Here is a 19,309-nt window from a genome sequence, read left to right on the forward strand (position 1 = left end):
CATCGCTCTGGCGGAACTTAGAGTTATTGCATTTACGGTCACTAGGATTTGTGGCGCGGCCGCCTTGCACATTGCCTCCGGATCCCAAATGCGGATGGCAGTTGACTGTTACCAAGGCACCATCTTCAACTGGTGCGAAGCTGTGTCGGCTCATATGAAGAGCCAACTAACCAAGGCAAAGAACGGACGACTAAAAACTTTTGGATATGGGCCTCTAGTCGTGAGCTTTGCCTTGGAGAGAGTTCCTATGCTGATCCCTCAGCAACTCACTGTTGATGACTTGGGTCCTCGGGAGCCAAAGCTTGTTCGATGGGTTGCGGTGATGGCCCGGCATCCTGACGAGGGTGCTGCAGTGGTTCGATTCTCAGACAGTTACTTCGACTGGCTAGAGGGCCAGCTTTTTGTGATACAAGACTTTCCATATGCCGGAATGGATTTCAGAGGTGATCCGGACATGGTTCTTCCACAGGGAGAACAATGGGATGACAGAGGTACTTTCATTTTCACAAGTTTTCTAATTATGTATTTTTTTATTTTTCATATATATCGTCTCAAAGTAACAGTAAAATTTTAAAAATGCAGATGTTGGACCACAGCGTCCAGCCAATCTCCGGCCTTACGACAGACGACATCCAGCTGCACCGGCACCGGCCCTACAGGATGCGACAGCAGAAGTACTAGCTGATTTGGAGCATGATCTAGAGCGTCTCACGGCAGATATACCTGAGACTGCTATGGATGATATTCCTATGAGGCTTCAGCGCTTCGTAGTCGCGGTCCCTGGACCGTTTAGGAGATTTCTGCGCAAGGTAGCCCGCGCAGTGGTGTCGTACAGAGAACACCACCAGTGATTGACTAGTCACTTTTGTAGTCACATGTGACATTTTTGACTTTTTGTACTATCATTTTGCCGATCATAAGGTGTGTTAAACCTATGATCGAAGACGATGTATATATTTTGGACACACTTCTATCTATATCTATATATTACTATTACCGGCTTATCTTGTTTAACATGTATGATGAAATGTCTTTAAATTTACTTGCATGATTATTATAAATGTCTGTCCAACACTCGAGAAGCAATTGCATCTGCTAATGTATTCAAAGACCTTGGAATATGTTGATATTCAATGTAATCAAATTCACGTTCCAAGAGACGCACTCTCAAAAACAACCTTAATAACACAGGATTTCTAATGGCATAAACTCTATTAAGCTGTAATACAACAAGTTCAGAATCTAACCTCACTATCAAACGTCGAATTCCAAATGAAATAGATTCGGATAATAATTCAACCACTGCACTGTATTCTGCAATGTTATTCGTTGTTTGACCGAGGCTTACCCCATGCATAGAAACTAACTCGTCAGAGGGTGAATAGATAACCCAAGCTGCGGAAGAGATATTCCGTGTACTACGACAAGCACCATCAGCAAATCCAATGTATGTTTGGAGAGGCGTCGACATCTACAATATCAAGAGTAAAACCAAGATGAGCCAAAATAATGACGAAAAACCACACTTGCTAAGCTAAGCACACTGACTAAACTAACACACTTGCTAGCTAGAAAGGAAATCTAACCTATCTAAAAATTTCTCCATCCATCATTTTAAGCATAATACCTCTTTAGGTAAAGTCCATTTCTGGGTTTGCCCAAAGAGTCCCCATCAAAATCAACTAACTCATAAGCCCCTTTTGCTAGCTTTCGCTTTACAATGTAGGGCCCATGCCACATGGGAACGAATTTTCCAGCACCTAGCTTATCGTTCGCTTGATCATATAATAATACTAGGTCTCCTTCCGAAAAACTTCGAGGGGTTACATTTTTATCGTACTGAGCTTTCATTCGTTTTGCGTGAGTCTCGATGGCTAAAGTAGCGTCACGTCGAGTCTCATCTAATTTAGCCAAGTATAACAACCGTTTCTCCTCTTCGGAAGTAGCTGGAAGTAATTCGACAGCCATTTGAAGTGATGGGATTTCGCACTCAATAGGTAACACAGCTTCTAAGCCATAAACTAGCTGAAAAGGGGTGAAACCTGTTGAATTTTTCACTGAAGTTCGATATGCCCATAGCGCCGAAAATAACATGTTATGCCAATTCGTTCGATGGATACCAATGATCCGTCGAATCATGACGACTAGAACTTTGTTGATTGACTCAACCAAACCGTTGGCTTGCGGATAATAAGGTGTAGAGCTATCGTGGCGCAAACCAAGCTGGCTTGTAAGCTCAGTCATCATGACATTTCGAAAATGGCTTCCATGGTCCGTAATGATTGCTTGTGGGACACCAAACCTAGTTATGATATGATTGAATACGAAAAGTGTAGCTGTCTTGCCGCTTGCGTCGAATGTAGGCATCGCCTCGGCCCACTTAGTAAAATAATCAACCGCAAGGATGATGTACGCATGCCCCCCGGCCGAGTGAGGGTTACAAGTAATAAAGTCAATGCCCCATTTGGCGAATGGACCAGCGGCAATTATAGGGTGGAGAGGAGCAGGTGGAGCGCGCATCTTGCGATCAAACACTTGACAGTTGTGGCATTTTCTGACGGCAAGGATACAATCTTTAAACATAGACGGCCAGAAATAGCCAGCGCGCAACACCTTCTGAGCTGTGGCATACCCAGACATATGACCGCCACATGCTCCAGAGTGACAATCATTCAAAACTCTCTCAGCCTCATCGTGAGTTAAACAACGTCGAAAAACTAAGTCTGCCCCCAGGCGATAAAGTGTATCTCCAATAATTCTGTATTGCTGGGATTGAAACCGAATTTTTCGACGGTTTTCCTTGGAAGCTTCAGGCCGAAAGGTTTGGGTTTGGAGATAGATGATTATATCCCCATACCACGGATCTACAGTGCTAATAAGAAACAAAGATTCGTCCGCAATGGACTCCTCTGCCACAGTCTCTGTGTCAGCACTCGGGAAATCACACATCAATTCCGCGAAGACTAAAGATTTCTTAGACTTGGACTTCTCAAACTCCAAGTCGAACTCTTGCAGGATGACGATCCATTTAGAGTACTTGCCCCCTAGCAGTTGTTTTGTCAAGATATAAATCATAGGGTTGCAATCCGAAATAACAGTAGTTTTGCGGAGAAGAATGTAGTGACGAAAACGCTGGACAGCTTGAACGGCTGCCAGGGCCAATTTCTCCACATGTGAATATTTTAACTCAGTTGGATTTAAGGTTCTGCTAAGGTAATATATCACATGCTCTGCCTTGAATTCATCTTCTTGAACTAACACCATTCCAATGGTGGAATGCGAAGCTGCGAGGTATAAGAAGTAGTCCTGGTTGTAGTTGGGAGGATGCAATAACGGTGCATGGGTCAACGCGTGTTTTAATGCATCAAAAGATTGTTGAGCAATCTCGTCCCAAAAGAATTGTACGTTCTGTTTCAACAACCGTGTAAAACCTTTAGTGACCTCGGCGTAGTTAGGGATGAATCGGCGTAAAAAGTTCGCTTTCCCTTGCAAACTTTGGAGTTGGCGCAAACTCGAAGGAGGAGGCAATTGGATGATAGCCTCGACTTTCGAGGGATCGACGCGAATGCCGGTTTTGGAAACAACAAATCCCAGCAATCGACCTGTTTCTATACAGAAAACACACTTGTGGGGATTCAACCGAATTCGATAATGCCTACACCTCATAAAGATTGCTCGTAAATGGACAAGGTGATCAGCTCGGTGTAAAGAATGAGCAGGCAAATCATCGAGATAGGGTTGCACAATGTGCTTGATGTCATGAAATGCATAAGACATGGCCCGTTGAAAAGTAGCACCGGCATTCTTAAGGCCAAAAGGTAATTTGCAATAAGCAAATGTCCCCCATGGACAAATGAATGCCGTTTTTGGTTGATCGGCAGGTAGAATATTGATTTGATTATAACCGGAGAAACCATCCATGAAGGAAAACATCTCACTTCCGGCACAATCATCAATTATTTGATCGATATAAGGCGTAGGATAGTTGTCTTTTGGACAAGCTCGATTGATATCCCTATAATCGATACAGATTCTTATTGTTCCTTGTTTTTTATTGACGGGAACAATATTCGATACCCAATCCGTTAACGGGATCGGATAAATGAAACCTGCTTTCAACAGCTTTTCGACTTCTGCTTTGATTGCAGCTGCTTTTCGAGGGTGAATCTGACGCAACCGTTGCCGAATGGGTTTAGCATCCGGGTAGGTTTTGATTTCATGAACAACAATGGCAGGATCAATTCCCGGCATTTCCTCGTAAGACCAGGCAAACACGTCGCGGAATTCTTGGAATAGGGCCTTGTAAGTTTGGATTTCTTCTTCAGTACATGCGGCACCTATATGAATGTTCTCCTCGATTCCGGGCTTCACTGAAATATCAATGGGAATAGTACGAGAAATATTCCCTAAATTCAGCTCTGAATCAGAATGTTTCGTTGGATCCTGAGCGTCTTTGACATATTCAGCGGTAAAGATAGATGAAAAATCATTTTCAAGGGCATCATCCTTAGGTAAAAACGAAGATCTGTGATGGAGATCTTCCCATGGTAGATCATCTACACTTAGGATTTCGCGAAGTTGTTCGTCAGATGACACTTCTTCGGGAAACGTTATCCGTTCTAAGGGTGAGGTGAAAAGTGACTCTTCACTGACCACATTCATTTGGTCGGTTGAATGAAAGTCGGTAAAAGACATAAGAGCTTCATAAGCAATCTCATACGGACTCAACGGCATAACATCACCGAGTGAGTCTAGCTCAGAGTCAGAGGGAACATACCAAGGATCATCATAAATAATGTTTTCTGACGTGATCATATGAATTGTTGCGAACGAAGGGTCTGCATTGAGTGGAGGGAGAGGAAAAGTTCCCAGTAAACCGGAATCCTTAACTAAACCTACACCAATGTCCCTATAAGGGATTGTCGTTTTACCAACATGCTGGATAGTTTCTAAAGAGGTTGGGTCGGATGAAAAGTATGTCAGCTGATCAATAGTCACGATCTTACCGTTATGTGGAAACTTAATGACTCTGAAGACCGATGAAACGACCGCTGTCATAGCATATGACCAACTTCGACCCAAAAGAAGGTTGTAGTCTAGAGGGGCATCAACCACTTCCACATCCAGACTAACGGTTTTACCTTCGACCCCTATAGGCAATTCTTGTAGAATACCAAACGGACGGAACCCACGGCCATCAAAGGCCTTAAGGATGGTGGGGGATTGGTTCAACGAAGGAGAACCAAGCGATCTCCAACATTGAATCGACATAATACACGTAGAAGCTCCCTCATCAATCACAGTCCGATGAATAGGCCTGTTTTTGACTATCACTGGAATTTGGAAAGCCATTTGATGGGGGAGACGCGGTGTACTACTTTCTAGATCAAAGATCATTAGGTTCGGGTCCTGAACATCGACAGCTCCAATAGCCGACAAAAGCAATTTTCGTTGCGCTGGACATGATTGCAGCACTTCGAGTGCCGACATTGCTGAAGGTGAAACAGCTAAGTCTTCAACAATGTTGTAATTCTGGGCTGCTCTCGCATGTGGATTGAAAGCAGACCTTCGAAGTACACCCTTGGCGGGCGGCTTAATCACTAAGTCTGGGTTAGGTTTTTCGATCTGTAGTGGATCGGAACCAGGAGCTGAGGTTGATGGGTTAGAGTGAGAAGATTCTGCTTCTTTACCATCAACAGGAGCCTTACTACCATAATCTTGCGATCGAGTCGCAATCCTGACATGAGACATCATCAAAATGGGTTCTTCACTGGCATTCGAAGAAGAACCTATCATCTTATTTTCCTGCTCGGGAAATGGATTCTTTAACACAGCAGGAGTGGGAGAACCTTTAACTATTTTCACTACCTCGGCCCGATGAGGGCAGTCTCTCGTAAAATGATCTTCTTCACAAATGAGACAAGGATAACGAGGTTTGCGCTTTTCGTCATTGGTTTCCGACTTTTCCGTTTTCTCCTTTGGAGCCTTGTCTGCTTTAGCCTTCTTCTTTCCTTTCTTCTTTCCACCGTTTTTGGATTTGGCCGTAGATGACTCTACAGCGTGAATGTCGGCGGTAAGTTCAGGAGGAGAAGACTCTCCTGTCGGAGAATCAGGCAAAGTGATAATTGGAGTATTGGAGGTCTTGGAAGACTTCTTCTTACTCTTCGTAGTCACGATACCGATCATACCATCAGCGGCATGAGATCCCGAAGGAGCAGCAGCGATTTGGTTTGACTTTGGAAGATCCGGAATTTTCTCGTGTAACGTACCCGACTGAGTGTAAACTAAGTCAAGGTATTGTGCCTGAGCAATGACTTGCTCCTCAGTAACTACTCCGGCCTTAGCTACATCTTCAGTAATTCTTGGTAATAATGATTTTACAAACCATTCAGCTAAAATTTGGTCCGGGATAAAAACTTTCACTAATCTTCTTCGACGTCTCCACTCATGGATGTGATCAGAAATGTACGTGGATGTCGATTGTTTTAGCGAAGTTAATAATTCTGTACCATTATCGTATCTGACTGGTAACTGAAAATGAGTTAAGAATGAAGTAGCTAACTGGCTAAAGTTGTAAAAAGAAGCCCGTGGCAACTCAATGTACCACTTGGCTGCGAGACCAATGAGTGTACGCTGGAAAAGACGTAAGCGGATAGAATCATCTGAGATGGAATTTGATGCACACCAGAGGTGGTAAGTCATCACGTGATTAGACGGATCCTCTCCAGACTTACCTTCGAACTTGGGTATATCGCTGGGCAACTTATTTGGCATTGGCGGCCAGAACGGAAGATATTGAATTGGATCGTTCGTTAGGCGCGTCAAGTCGGGTAAATCTAAAGTCGCAATAAACGGTAACTGCCGGTTAGGATCTCTAAAACTCTGAGTCACAATACCAGCCCCAGGAGGAGGATATCCAGGATAACTAGGAACAGGAGTCGCATTTGGGATATTATATCCTCCTGGAAAACCAGGATTAACCGGACCGTACTGGGGTTGCTGAGGTGGTTGATAAGTGTACCCAGGATACGGTTGATACTGGTAAACCGGTTGTTGGGCAGCTTGCCCAGGTTGATACTGTCCCTGGTACGGAGGTTGAACAAATTGAGGTTGAGTAGTAACAACCGTACTTGTACCAGGTTGGCCTGCAGGCATCTGGACTGTGGTTTGAACCGTGGGTCCAGACAACGGTACAGATGTCTGAGGAGCGGTTACAGGGACAGTAGAAACCGGAGCTGCCGATACTCCAGAAGTAAGCATGGTAGATGAAGCGGTAGTTGCTGCAGCCGTGTGAGGAGGAGTACTAGGTGCAATTGGCGGCTGAGTAACTACGGAAGTTACAGGGGTCTGAACACTTGACTGGACAGGTTGCGGTTGCTGGGGTGGACCAGGAACTGCAGGTTGTCCTGCTTGAGGTACCGACTGTATACTTGGTTGCGACATCTGTTGACCCTGTGACGGATCCCATGTTAACATTCCAGGGTATTGACTCGTAACAGGTTGAGGATACTGAGATCCATAGCCGTATTGAGGATAGGGTTGATAACTGTAAGGTGTAGTCCCATATGATTGCCCTTGAGGTGGTTGATAACCTTGACCAGGGTATTGACCCGTAGGTTGATAACCTTGAGGTAAATACGAATACTGGGGTTGACCTTGACCTTGAGGTTGGTATCCTTGAGGTTGATACCCTTGGGGTTGATACCCTTGGGGTTGCCATCCTTGAGGTTGCCATCCTTGAGGTTGATACTGATACTGAGGTTGACTTTGGGGTACATATTGAGGCTGGGGTTGATACCCTTGGGGTTGATACCCTTGAGGTTGCCCCCCAGTCACAAATGAAGTACCTTGAGGTTGCCCCCCAGGCATTAACGAAGGTTGCCCCCCAGGCGGTAATTGGCCACCTTGAGGTTGGTTAATGGGAGTTGAACCTGACATCATATAAACTTCACCTATACTCAATGGTACATTACCACTGTTTCCAACTAATAACCCATGATCAATGGGTTGAGGAGATGCTCCCGCAAAGGTACCAGAAAGTGATTGATACCCAGTAGGAACAGAAGGACCGCCATGTAAAAATGATTCAGGACTTTGTGAAAACACAGATGACTGACCAGACATATTTACAGGAGAATGAATTCCTCTAGGTGGAACCGGAGTACGAGGTGTAGAAAAACCTACTGAGTTGTCTAAAAAATTGGTTAATGCAAGGTACCAAGATTCACTTCTAGGAGGACTGTAAAAGATGGATTCACGCTCCCTTAGATCAAGGGTAATTAGATCTTCAGAATCAGAAACGCCTATTTCTTCCTCTGGAACAAGTTCTTCTATAGCAATTAATCCAACAGGAAGATTTTCGGTGATAATTCTTTCTATTCTTGGTGAATCAGGAACACTAGGAGTTGGAGTAACAGGTTCTGAAATTTCAGGTTCTTCGCCTGTTTCACTGGCAGATGAAAAACTACCAGCAAGCTCGGAAACTGTAACAGCTTCGGGATTGTAACCTGTTTCTAATCTTTGGTAATCTGGATGGACTACCAAGGAAGATTCTCCTTCTTCAGGTGATCCTACTCTACTGCCACTAGGAGGAGTTACAAGGACCTTTAACCCTTCTAAATGACCCGGAATGTCTTCAGGAGATTCACCCCGCGATTTACGGAGTTTTCTTAACAAATCTATCCCGGTAACAATCTCAGGAGACTTGCCCCGAAGTCTACGGGACTGTCTCGGTAATTCCGCCACAATTAAAGATTTTAACTACAACACACGAAATCAAAGTAAAAAATTTCAAATCAAACCACCTAAAGTCTTCTAAAGAACCAATCAAATTTGAAGCACACGCCTAAATAATCTAGAGCGTCAAACCACACACAAACAGAAGTCTTCCGGACCAAAAGCGCTAGTTGGTGATTAGGCCCAACCTCGCAGGATTCAGTACAGAAATAGTGGGTGGAACAGTTACCCCGGCAACCTGCTTAATGAATAGACTGGACCAAGTTCCTCCACTTTAACCGTCTCGAAGTGAAGCGAACCCCCCAGAAAATCCAAGTGAGTATAACCGACGTCTGCTCCAGGTACAGTGGGACCTTCCCTCCACCGTCACCTTGGGTAGAATCCTAGATATTATGGCCACTAAGGTTACCAATCACAACAATTACACCTGGGGGAACAGTCTAAACTCCGACAGCACGCAAGGGCAGAGTAGCAAGCTCCAATCCCCTTACCGGCTCCTTGACAACAATCCAAGGTTTACCGATAAGTGACCCCTGGCTCCTCGACAATGGTTAATCCGAGGTTTACCGTTTGTAATACGTACTGCCTGGCGTCGTTCCCAACGAGGGAGGAATGATCCCCTCACTGGTTCGGACACGAGCTCGTGTTTCTCCTTTAAGAGGAGCTTTCCCAGAATGTAACTGAAACAATTGGATTTGTTCTACTCAAGATAGACTATCTGTTTGGTTTTGTAGTCTTGGAGAGTTAAGTACTCACCTACTCCAAGACCCTAGCCTAAGCTATGTTGGTGCTTCAGAGCCCTAGAAAAATAAAGATTACTAGATTGATTTTAATTTAAGCGTTACTTTTAAGGTTGTTTCTTAAGTCAAAAGGTGATGGAAGTGAAACTAGTGGTGTGTTGACTCGACTCGAAACCACTACAAAATGCACCTAAAATGATTTATCCACTACTTTACTTTTTCGATGAATTGCTTAACTAAAAAGTTGAGAGAATGCAATCTTTATAAAAGCAACTTCTTAATTGAAGACAATCAAAGAAACAATTCGTTTTTCTTTTCCAAGCATAAAAACATAACTTCTCTTTACATACACGAAAAAACTCTTTTCTTCTTTTGAAAACAAAAAGCTACTTGAAACAAGACTTTTTAAGAAGATGTTTTTGTATTTTTCTTTTAATAAAGCAAATAAATCTAATATAACCAAAAATCAATCTTAACAACTCTTAAAATCTATGAAAATGCACTCATAAGCAAACTAAAAGCAAATTTACTCTAAGCAATCTTAACGAGGCCAAAACTAACAATGATTATTTCTAAGGTGTTTTACTTGATCACAATCAAATCAAGGACTAGCTTATTGCAGAACCAAAAACTAGTCAAAACAAAATTCTAATCTTTTTGTCCTTTTTGAAAATGGAAATCAATACTTTAAAAACAAGCAATGCGAAATTTGACCCAAGACAACTCAAATGACAAGTTGCTCAAACAAGGAGACTTTACGACAGGCTCAACTTCGAAGAAGGTTGACCAAACAGAGATATCTAAGGCTGGACAACTTTCTATTATCAAAGTCACTACAAAGCCTTTCCAAAAATCAAACCCTAGGTCTAAACTTCGTTGAAAACCACTAAAACACTCAAAGCTCACAAAACTAGTTCAGGTGAGAATTCTTGACAGGGTACTAAAGGATCTGGGCAGAAAACACTAAGAAAAAACAAAATCTAAAAGTAATTTAAAGCAAAAATGGAATTTTCTTAACTTTTACAGGAAGACGCAGGCCACCCGTTGTCACAGGTGCGGCCCCGCACTGTGCAGTCGACAACAGCGCGTCCAAGGACGCACTATGCAGCACACAGAGACTGCGTCCTTCTGGAAAAAGGAAGAAAAACTAAAGCCAACTAAATCTACAGCTAAGCCACCCAAATACTAATTCTCACAGTCAAAAACCAGAAAATACAAACGATTTTCTCAAAGCAAAGTTCATATAAAGGAAAAGACTCTCTCATTAATGGATTCCCCAGCGGAGTCGCCAATTTGTCACACGGAATCTGTCAAGGGTGCGGACACGACTGACCTTCCTAGAAGTCTAAGACATTCTAATGACAAACAAGACAAAATGGAGTGATCTTTCTCTAAATACACCTTTTACAACATGAAAACTACAAGTGTTTAGGCTTACCTTATTCCAAAACGCTGTTGTTGAAGTCCGTTCTTGACGATCCGGATGAGCTCCTCCTTCAAGTCAATTCCTGCAACCACAAACAATCAAACAATTACCAAGCACTTGTATTTCATATAATAAAACATATATTCAACATGCAGACCAAGGAACACATGAAATAACTCATTAACACAAGCTATTGAGAAAAATAAACCAGTTTGTATTAATAACGAAACAAAGAAACTCTTACAACCTGGCCTTGGTGTTGTGCAAGTTCCTCCCAGGGTCCATCAAGGGTTTTCCTCTACTTTGACAAAGCTCACCCTCTCCCAAGTAGAATCAAGTGAAGACAATCTCTCCTCACAAAGGCTCTAATGGAAGACCTAAATCCTGCAGCATTTACCCAAAGAAAATGTATAGCTCCAACCTCTCTTCCTTTTGGCTCAATGCCTTTATTTATAGTGCTGTAAAGAGGTTATTCAGGTCCACTATCAATGGGATCATCCCCCTCTATGGGTGGGATAGCTCCCTTATTGATGGGATAAGTTCCCCCTTAATAGAGATACATGAACCAACTGGAGGCGCATCCATTTCATCAAACCGACCTCTAGAATGTTCTAGAAGTAACCACAAGTAACTTTTTCAAGATAAAACTCGCGCATTTTGCCTTTTACAGAGGGACGCACCTGTCCCTTAACATACAGAGCGTCCATGGACGCAGATTTTGTGAACATGGTCAGCGTCCCCGCAGGTAAGACTAGAGAGAACCTGCGACCCCAGAGATAAACATGATTTTTACAAGACTTTCTCTCTTCTTTTGAGTTTGAGATGGATAACAGAGGCATGAGACTTGCCTAAGAGGGTAGCATGACTGTTGATTTGAGCCATACTAACTGTAAGTAGTCAAGGTGACATTTTTTAGTGTAACAAGCTTGGTCTAAGCATTTATTTGAATTTTTTCTATAGATTTTAAAATTATTTTGTGAAGTTGCTGGCTTTTAAGGACCTCAAACAAATTCTGCCTTCTAAAGGCAGCCCGCAAAGGATTTTTCTACAAAATTTCTGATATGAACTGCTGATAATTTCCCAGGGCTGCAGGGACTTTAAATCAATTTTTTTGGGGCAATTTCTGCAGTAAATTTGTGGAGGTCGAATCTTGAAACCATAACAAATTACCCAGAATTTCCTTAGTAATATTTAATTCAATTTTTTTGTGTGGTTACATTGAGATAGGATGCATGCATTAAGGGTTTGAATTTCATTTGCTGCCTAACTTGACAGGGAATCATACAATTTTTAGTTTCTCCACTAAAATTTTGTTGACTTAACTGTGTTCTTTTGCAAGGTTCAAGACCTCTCCAAACTGACCTCTTTCTACTAGGTGTGAGCTTAAAATTTCCTCCAATACCTGGTGCTCACGGAAAGTTGATTGACATGATTATAAACAGTGACTTGTTCATTAAGAGACATATCTCTTGTATCAAGGAAATTTTGCAGCGGAGAAGTTGTTTGTTTTGGGATTGTGTTTTTCTTTCATTTTTGATTAATTTTTCTTTTGTTGAATATAGCTACAGGAATTTAGAGCACATTCATTGTTTGACTATTCAATGATTTATTTTGCAGAAAATTCATATAAAAATTGACAAAGTTTGTTTTTGGCATATAATTGGTTGATCTAGCTCCCGTTGTTTTTTTTGATTTTGTTTTTTGGGGTGAAACATTGTGGCTCTTCTCTTATGGATATGGTAATGAATTCTTGAGCTTAATTTTCTACTAGTGATTTGATTTGTTACTTTATTTGCTTACATATAATTAACTAGTGTATAACTATCTTACACTGGTAATTAGATCTGGAAAATATTTTAGGATTGGAAGTGGCTAGTGTGCTTTTGTTTAAGTTGCTAGAATTTTCTTCCATTATATTTTTCATGTCTCATCTGAAGCTAACAAAATATTTTTGAAGTGTGTAGAAAATATTCAGTTGAAACAGATCTCAAGCGTAAGGGGATGCTTTTGCTTAAGTTAACCAACTCTTGAGTGATTAAGTAGGAGAGTTCATTCTATTTTACCTGAACGATTTATCTATCAAATTTATTGTAGGGTTTCTAGGGTTAGGCTTTGAGAAAATCATTCATTTATTTACTTATTTGAATCAAAGAGCTATTAATAAAAAATATCTGCTTTTTTCCTTAGAAGTTGTTGGCTTTTAAGGACCTCAAGCAAATTCTGCCTTCTAAAGCCAGTCCGCAAAGGATTTTTCTCCAAAATTTCTGATATGAATTGTTGATAATTTCCCAAGGTTGCAGGGACATTAAATCAGTTTTTTTGGGGAAATTTTTGTAGTAAATTTGTGGAGGTTGAATCTTGAAACCATAAGAAATTACTCAGAATTTCCTTAGTTATATATATATATATATATATTTTGTGTGGTTAAATTGGGCTAGGCTACATGCATTAAGGGTTTGAATTTTCATTTGCTACCTAACTTGATAGGGAATCACAAAAACTTTAAAAGGGTTTCTCCACTAAAATTTTGTTGACTTAACTATGTTCTTTTGCAAGGTTCAAGACCTCTCCAAACTGACCTCTTTCTACTATATGTGAGATTAAAATTTCCTCCAATACCTATTGCTCCTGGAAATTTGATTAGCAGGATTATAAGCAGTGACTTGTTCATTAAGAGACATATCTCTGGTATCAAGGAAATTTTGCAGCAGAGAAGTTGTTTGTTTTGGGACTGTTTTTCTTTCATTTTGATTAATTTTTCTTTTGTTGAATATAGCTAGAGGAATTTAGAGCACATTCACTGTTTGAATATTCAATGATATTTTTGATGGAAAATTCATATAAAAATTGAAAAAGTTTGTTTTTGGCATATAATTGGCTGATCTAGCTCCTGTTGTTTTTTTGTTTTGATATATATCTAGAAAAGCTTTGTATCTTGCTGTGAGCATAGAAATTTCATATCACCTGGTGCAAAGGATTTTGAGGTTTCAGGTCTTTGCATTTTAGGGGTCTTTTCATCTACTTGGAGCTTAAAGTTAAAGTGACAAGTTTTAAAGCCCTCCTTCATCAAATCTAGAAAAGTCCAAAGGGAGTTGTCTTCTTCCTGGTGTGAGGGGCTTCAGGGCCTGTGTATTTAGGCAATGATATAATTCTTACAAAGGGTCATAAACCTTGAATCTAAACATATTTTCCCTCACTTGAAATTTTAGTCTCGTATCTGATCCAATGTCATAGATGGTTATTTTTCACTGTAAATTTTGTTGGGCTAATCTTTGTCTTTTTACAAAAGAAGGATCTAGGAATTTTTTTCAAGCATAGATTTATATTGTTGACATTGCCAGTTTTACAATGTGAGCCATTTTTTTTTTAATTATTATTATAGTCGTTGAGATTTGAAGCATTTTTTGGACAACTAAAGTAACTGAATTTCATTGCCTAACCCTTTCTGTAATTGCAGAGTTTCACAATTGATTTCAAGAGTTTTTTTTTTGATCTTAATTTGACATAAATTTCACTGATCTAAGAGTGTTTTCTTCACAGGGCTGAGCATGCTTCTAAAAAAAAGGGGGGGCATTTCATTATGGTTATTGCTCAAAGTTCAATATTTTACCTGTTGCAGGCCTTGGTCATAAGATTTCACACCTTTGAAACTTAACATATTTTCTCTTAATTATCTTAATATAAATCAGATTTCACACATTGGTGTAAAGAGGATCTTGGGATACAACTGGCAGTGAAGTATCAATGGTGCAAGAAAGCCTATCTGTCGTAGGGAGGTTGAACTCTTTGAAGTATTTTGAAACCTGAAATATTAATCACCACTGGAACTAGAATAATAAATCTAAAACTTGCCATTTGTTAATTGTTTCTTCAAAGGCTAACATTTTTTTGGAAAGGGATATACATTACTAGTGGAAAGTGTCTTTGTAGCAGAGATGGGAATGGGTCCCCTAGGGTCAATTTTGGGGTTAAAAGCCTAATTTTTGGGGCAGAAAGCCCAAATTTTGTATAAAGGAATGTAAAAGTCTCTGCATTTTGTGGTTGTGGAGCGTGAAGATATCAAGAGTCAACAATGGTTTCCGCCCTTAGTTTAGATAGGTTGTGTCGGCTTGATGAGATCTGCCCTTGGTCCGTAGACCATGAGATTGTATGAAACAGAGGTCTTAGAGGAGTCTAAGATATTATAGTTCATAGATGGAGTCATTGATGAGTCCTTGAAGAGCTAAGAGTGAGAGTCTTAGCGTAGGAAAGAGGTTCTGCAGCTGAGTGCACAAAAGCCTAGGGTAGAAGTCCGCAGCTGAGTGCACGAACCCCTGCAGCTGAGTGCACAGGGTAGTTAGAGTCTATATTGGAAATCTGGATCATCAATAAAGAGAAGTTTTTTAAAATTACTGTGTATTTTACTTCTGTCAATTGCATGTGATTATGTTATGTTAAGCACTGGGTTTATGTTTTATTTCCAATTTGATGCGCAAATCTATATGTTTTCCTTTGTTATATGAACGTAAGTAGAGATATATGTTTACGCAAAGATAATCTTAATTGCATGGTAGAGTTGGCAAACACTTAAGATAATTCGGGAAACTATACAACAAAGTAGTTACAGAGGCGTGTAAGTACCTAAATCGCTTGTTAGGGTTACGTAAAGGATGATCGCTGACCTTCGCAGAGGTTCTAAAAGACTAATAAAGAAGTAGATTGATAAGCCCCAAGGGCTTATCAATCTGCATGAAGGCAGAGTTAAAGTATAAAACTGACATCACAACCATATCAGGGTGCGGAAACGTGGTTCATGAATTCCCCCCATACTACTCCGGGTGAGACTTCAGTCTGTGCTCCGCGGATTGATGCCAAAAGGGCCAATAGTGTAGGGATTTTCTTGGCTGACTAACGCTGAACCTGGGTCAGGGCCCAATAAGCCAACAAATGGTTCTGTTGTTGGGACTGAGATCTGCATAACGAGATGTGTGATGTCGCATCATTGGAATCCAACTAAGAAGGAGATTGAATACTGGTTGGATAAAAAGATCCACGAATTCGTAGCGCAAGAAAACAGGAATCCGCGATTGACGAAAGAATAGTGGTTGGACAGATATCTATACAAAGAGATACATAAAATCTTCTTATGTTCCTTCCTAGTTGAATTATATGAGTGGATAGTGAAGTTGGCAAACAACCAAGGGAGTTGGAGGCTTGACGGTCCGATTGTCTGGAGCCCAGAGCTAGTGCGGAAATTGGAAGCCTTTGAAGATAAGATCATGCATGCTGTTGATCATTGGCTCAACCGTATCATAGGAGGGTTTGTGACAGAGTTCGCGCTTGATACTTCGGTCAGTTACAATGAAGCAGAGCACCGCTTCTTCAAGGGGTCGCGAGGTAAGTATTTGAAATCATTAAATATTTGGATTAAGATGCTCTTGTGTGAAAATCGGGTCATGTAGTTACATTGATGTTTGGGGCTACGCGAAGTGGAAGGTCTTTCAGGGATGGAGGAAGAAAAGGTCCTAAATATAGCCCACTGATTGAGCCTCCTCTGGGTGATGACGAAGGAGAAACACAGGCTTCTCCACTAAGCGCTATTTAGTTGATAAGACAAGGGTTCCCGTGAATATTGTTTGGTCAATTTAGTGTGTTCTAAATTGCTATTTAAAATGTCAATCCGGGATTCGTAAACTGAAGAAGTGAGGTGTACTATATGTACTAGATATCCATTTCCTTAGCCTTTTGTCGTTTTTGAGTTTTTTAATTTGTTTTTGGACTTATCTTTCCCTAATGTGCGATGGCGGAAATGAAAGTTAAGTATGGAACATGGATGGATGATGATGATGATTTCTACAGTGATTTTTCAAAACTTAGAAAGTGCTCAAAAAAGAAAGCTTTAAAACAACTGTAATGGAATCAATTCTTAAGAAAAACAGTGAACTAATGACAATGGTCCAGTATCCTTGCTGCTGAATGAAAAGAAAGTAAAAATTGAACTTAAAGCAACTCAAAGAAAAGCAACTAATTCACACTACTTTAACTCTTCTGATCCTTTACCCTTCAGCTCAATCTACCTTGTGGGAAGCAATCATGAACAAGTCAAGCAATATGATATCTAAATGGCAAGAAATTAAATTGCATAAAAGAAACTAGTCACACTACTTCAACTCTTCTGATCCTTTACCCTTCAGCTCAATCTACCTTGAGGGAAGCAATCATGAATAAGTTTAAGCAATATGATAACTAAATGGCAAGAAATTAAATTGCATAAAAGAAACTAGTCACACTACTTCAACTCTTCTGATCCTTTACCCTTCAGCTCAATCTACCTTGTGGGAAGCAATCATGAATAAGTTTAAGCAATATGATAACTAAATCACACTACAATAAGTAATATTTTGATTTCTTACTAATAGAGTCACCTGACTTAAAGAAAGAAACCATAAACGGATGAGTAGTATGATATCTAAATAACAGAAAAATAAATAAGCAAATCACAACTTGAAAAAGGACAGTGCTGGAATTAAACTTCAGAAAATGAAAGTTAGCAGGAAGGACAAGATGATCTCATATGCCAATAGTTATCAAAAAGATGAAAATTTGCCCGGGCTGCCTAAGAAAACCTGCAGAAAAACATTGATCAGCTGACAGCTACAAGAGAACAGAAATGAAAATATAAATAGCAGTGAATTAAGGAGCATCAAAACAACGTGTTATGTACAGGCTAATGATTATGAAAACAGAAACGTAAGGAAATCAAATAACAACTATACAGGGCTTTAGTGCGCAGGGGCCCTCTGCCACCTCAGCCAGTCAATGATCAGTCACGAGAACGAGCTTTAGCAAAGGAGTCTTCTCATGTATTAAAGCAGCAACATAGATAAAACAAAGTACAGTGGGGTAATAACAACAACAGTTCTGAAATTACATATCCAAAAGCTTCTACACAGCGTTCATCAACGCGTTATTTATAATGACAAAATGCTAAAACTAACTAACTGAATCCTACGCTATTAACTGTGTTGTCATTGAAATATTTTTGAAAAAGTGCAAGCTTTAAACATCGTACTCACACTTTTTTTTTACTTCTAATTACTTTATTTTTTTTGAAGTTGATATGAAATTATATTACGTCACTGTTGTCTAGGTAAATGTTCTTTGCGGACAGAGACGATCCCTCTAGCCCAATGAGTGGGTCTAGCAATTGAAGTGACAATCTACCAGACAATTTCCTAAGTTACAATTGAAAAGAGAGACGAAGAAGATGGCCTGCCTCTTTCTGATGCTATCTCGATCTCCTTTATTGAAGACCTTGTATCACTTGCGTCACGGGATCGTTCCTACTATTCACAATGTTTATGCACCTGCAAAAGAGATCAAGGCACAACAAGGTATGCAAATACAAATAGCATATTTAAAAGTAACCTGCTTAACTGATCAAGGAATGTTAAGCTAAATGATACATGACCATAAACATTTAGGGAAAATGAACCAGAAGTTGTATATTAATAGAAAATAAAGGGAAGCATACAACCAAGCCTTGATGTTGATAGGCTCTCCTTGAATGAATATCCAAGTTCAATATAATCTCTCCAAGAACTCCTTCTCCAAGCCAAATGAGTGGCATATAGGCACAATCTTAGCATAAGGGTGCCAATAGACATAGACCAATCATTTGGGAATGGTAGAGGATGAATATATAGGTTGGGAAAGGGAGTTAGGATCTCTCCAAAGATAGGAGTAGGCCCTTATCTCAAGGAGTTAGCTCATAGGGATAAGACTAAGAGGTCAAGTTAGGATAATTTGACCTCATATATGCTAAACAACCTCCATCTCACTGCTCTGGAAGCTTCTAGATCACAAAGCTTCTCATCCTCTTTGGGAAAAATGCCTTTTTCGGATCATCACAGGTATACAAGTGAACAGAGCAATGCCATCGCGAGTCAAGTACAATGCAACATGCGACCATCATTTTTTTTAGTCTCATAAGAGCTATGATTATCAAATTAGGGTTTTAGAGCTATTTCCTTCATGGGAAGCTCAAGGTATTTTCCTATCAATGTCTTAGGAAGGATCTGAGCTTCATATATGAATGATTACACTACATATTGGTAATGTTTCAGGCACTTCAGCGTATTTCATAGGGAAGTGCAGGAGGTGTGACAAAATATTGTGTAACAGATGCCCCTTAAAGCATGAAGGCACAACGAGGAGTGATGGCTGAGATGATTTACGAGCTTTTGCAAGGATGAGGACAATCACTCTCAGGAGACATGCAAATCAAGGATGCATATACATATACATATCTGAGATCAAAAACATGAATCTACGTATGGATGCAACCATCTAGATGATAAGGACTATATGAAAGGATCCATGGTATGGGCACAACCATCCAAATGAGAAGGATCATCTGTGAATCTAA

This window comes from Pinus tabuliformis, chromosome 4_2, assembly GCF_031772625.1.
Source record: "Pinus tabuliformis cultivar Carrire ecotype Pingquan chromosome 4_2, CPIR1, whole genome shotgun sequence".
NCBI lineage: Eukaryota > Viridiplantae > Streptophyta > Pinopsida > Pinales > Pinaceae > Pinus > Pinus tabuliformis.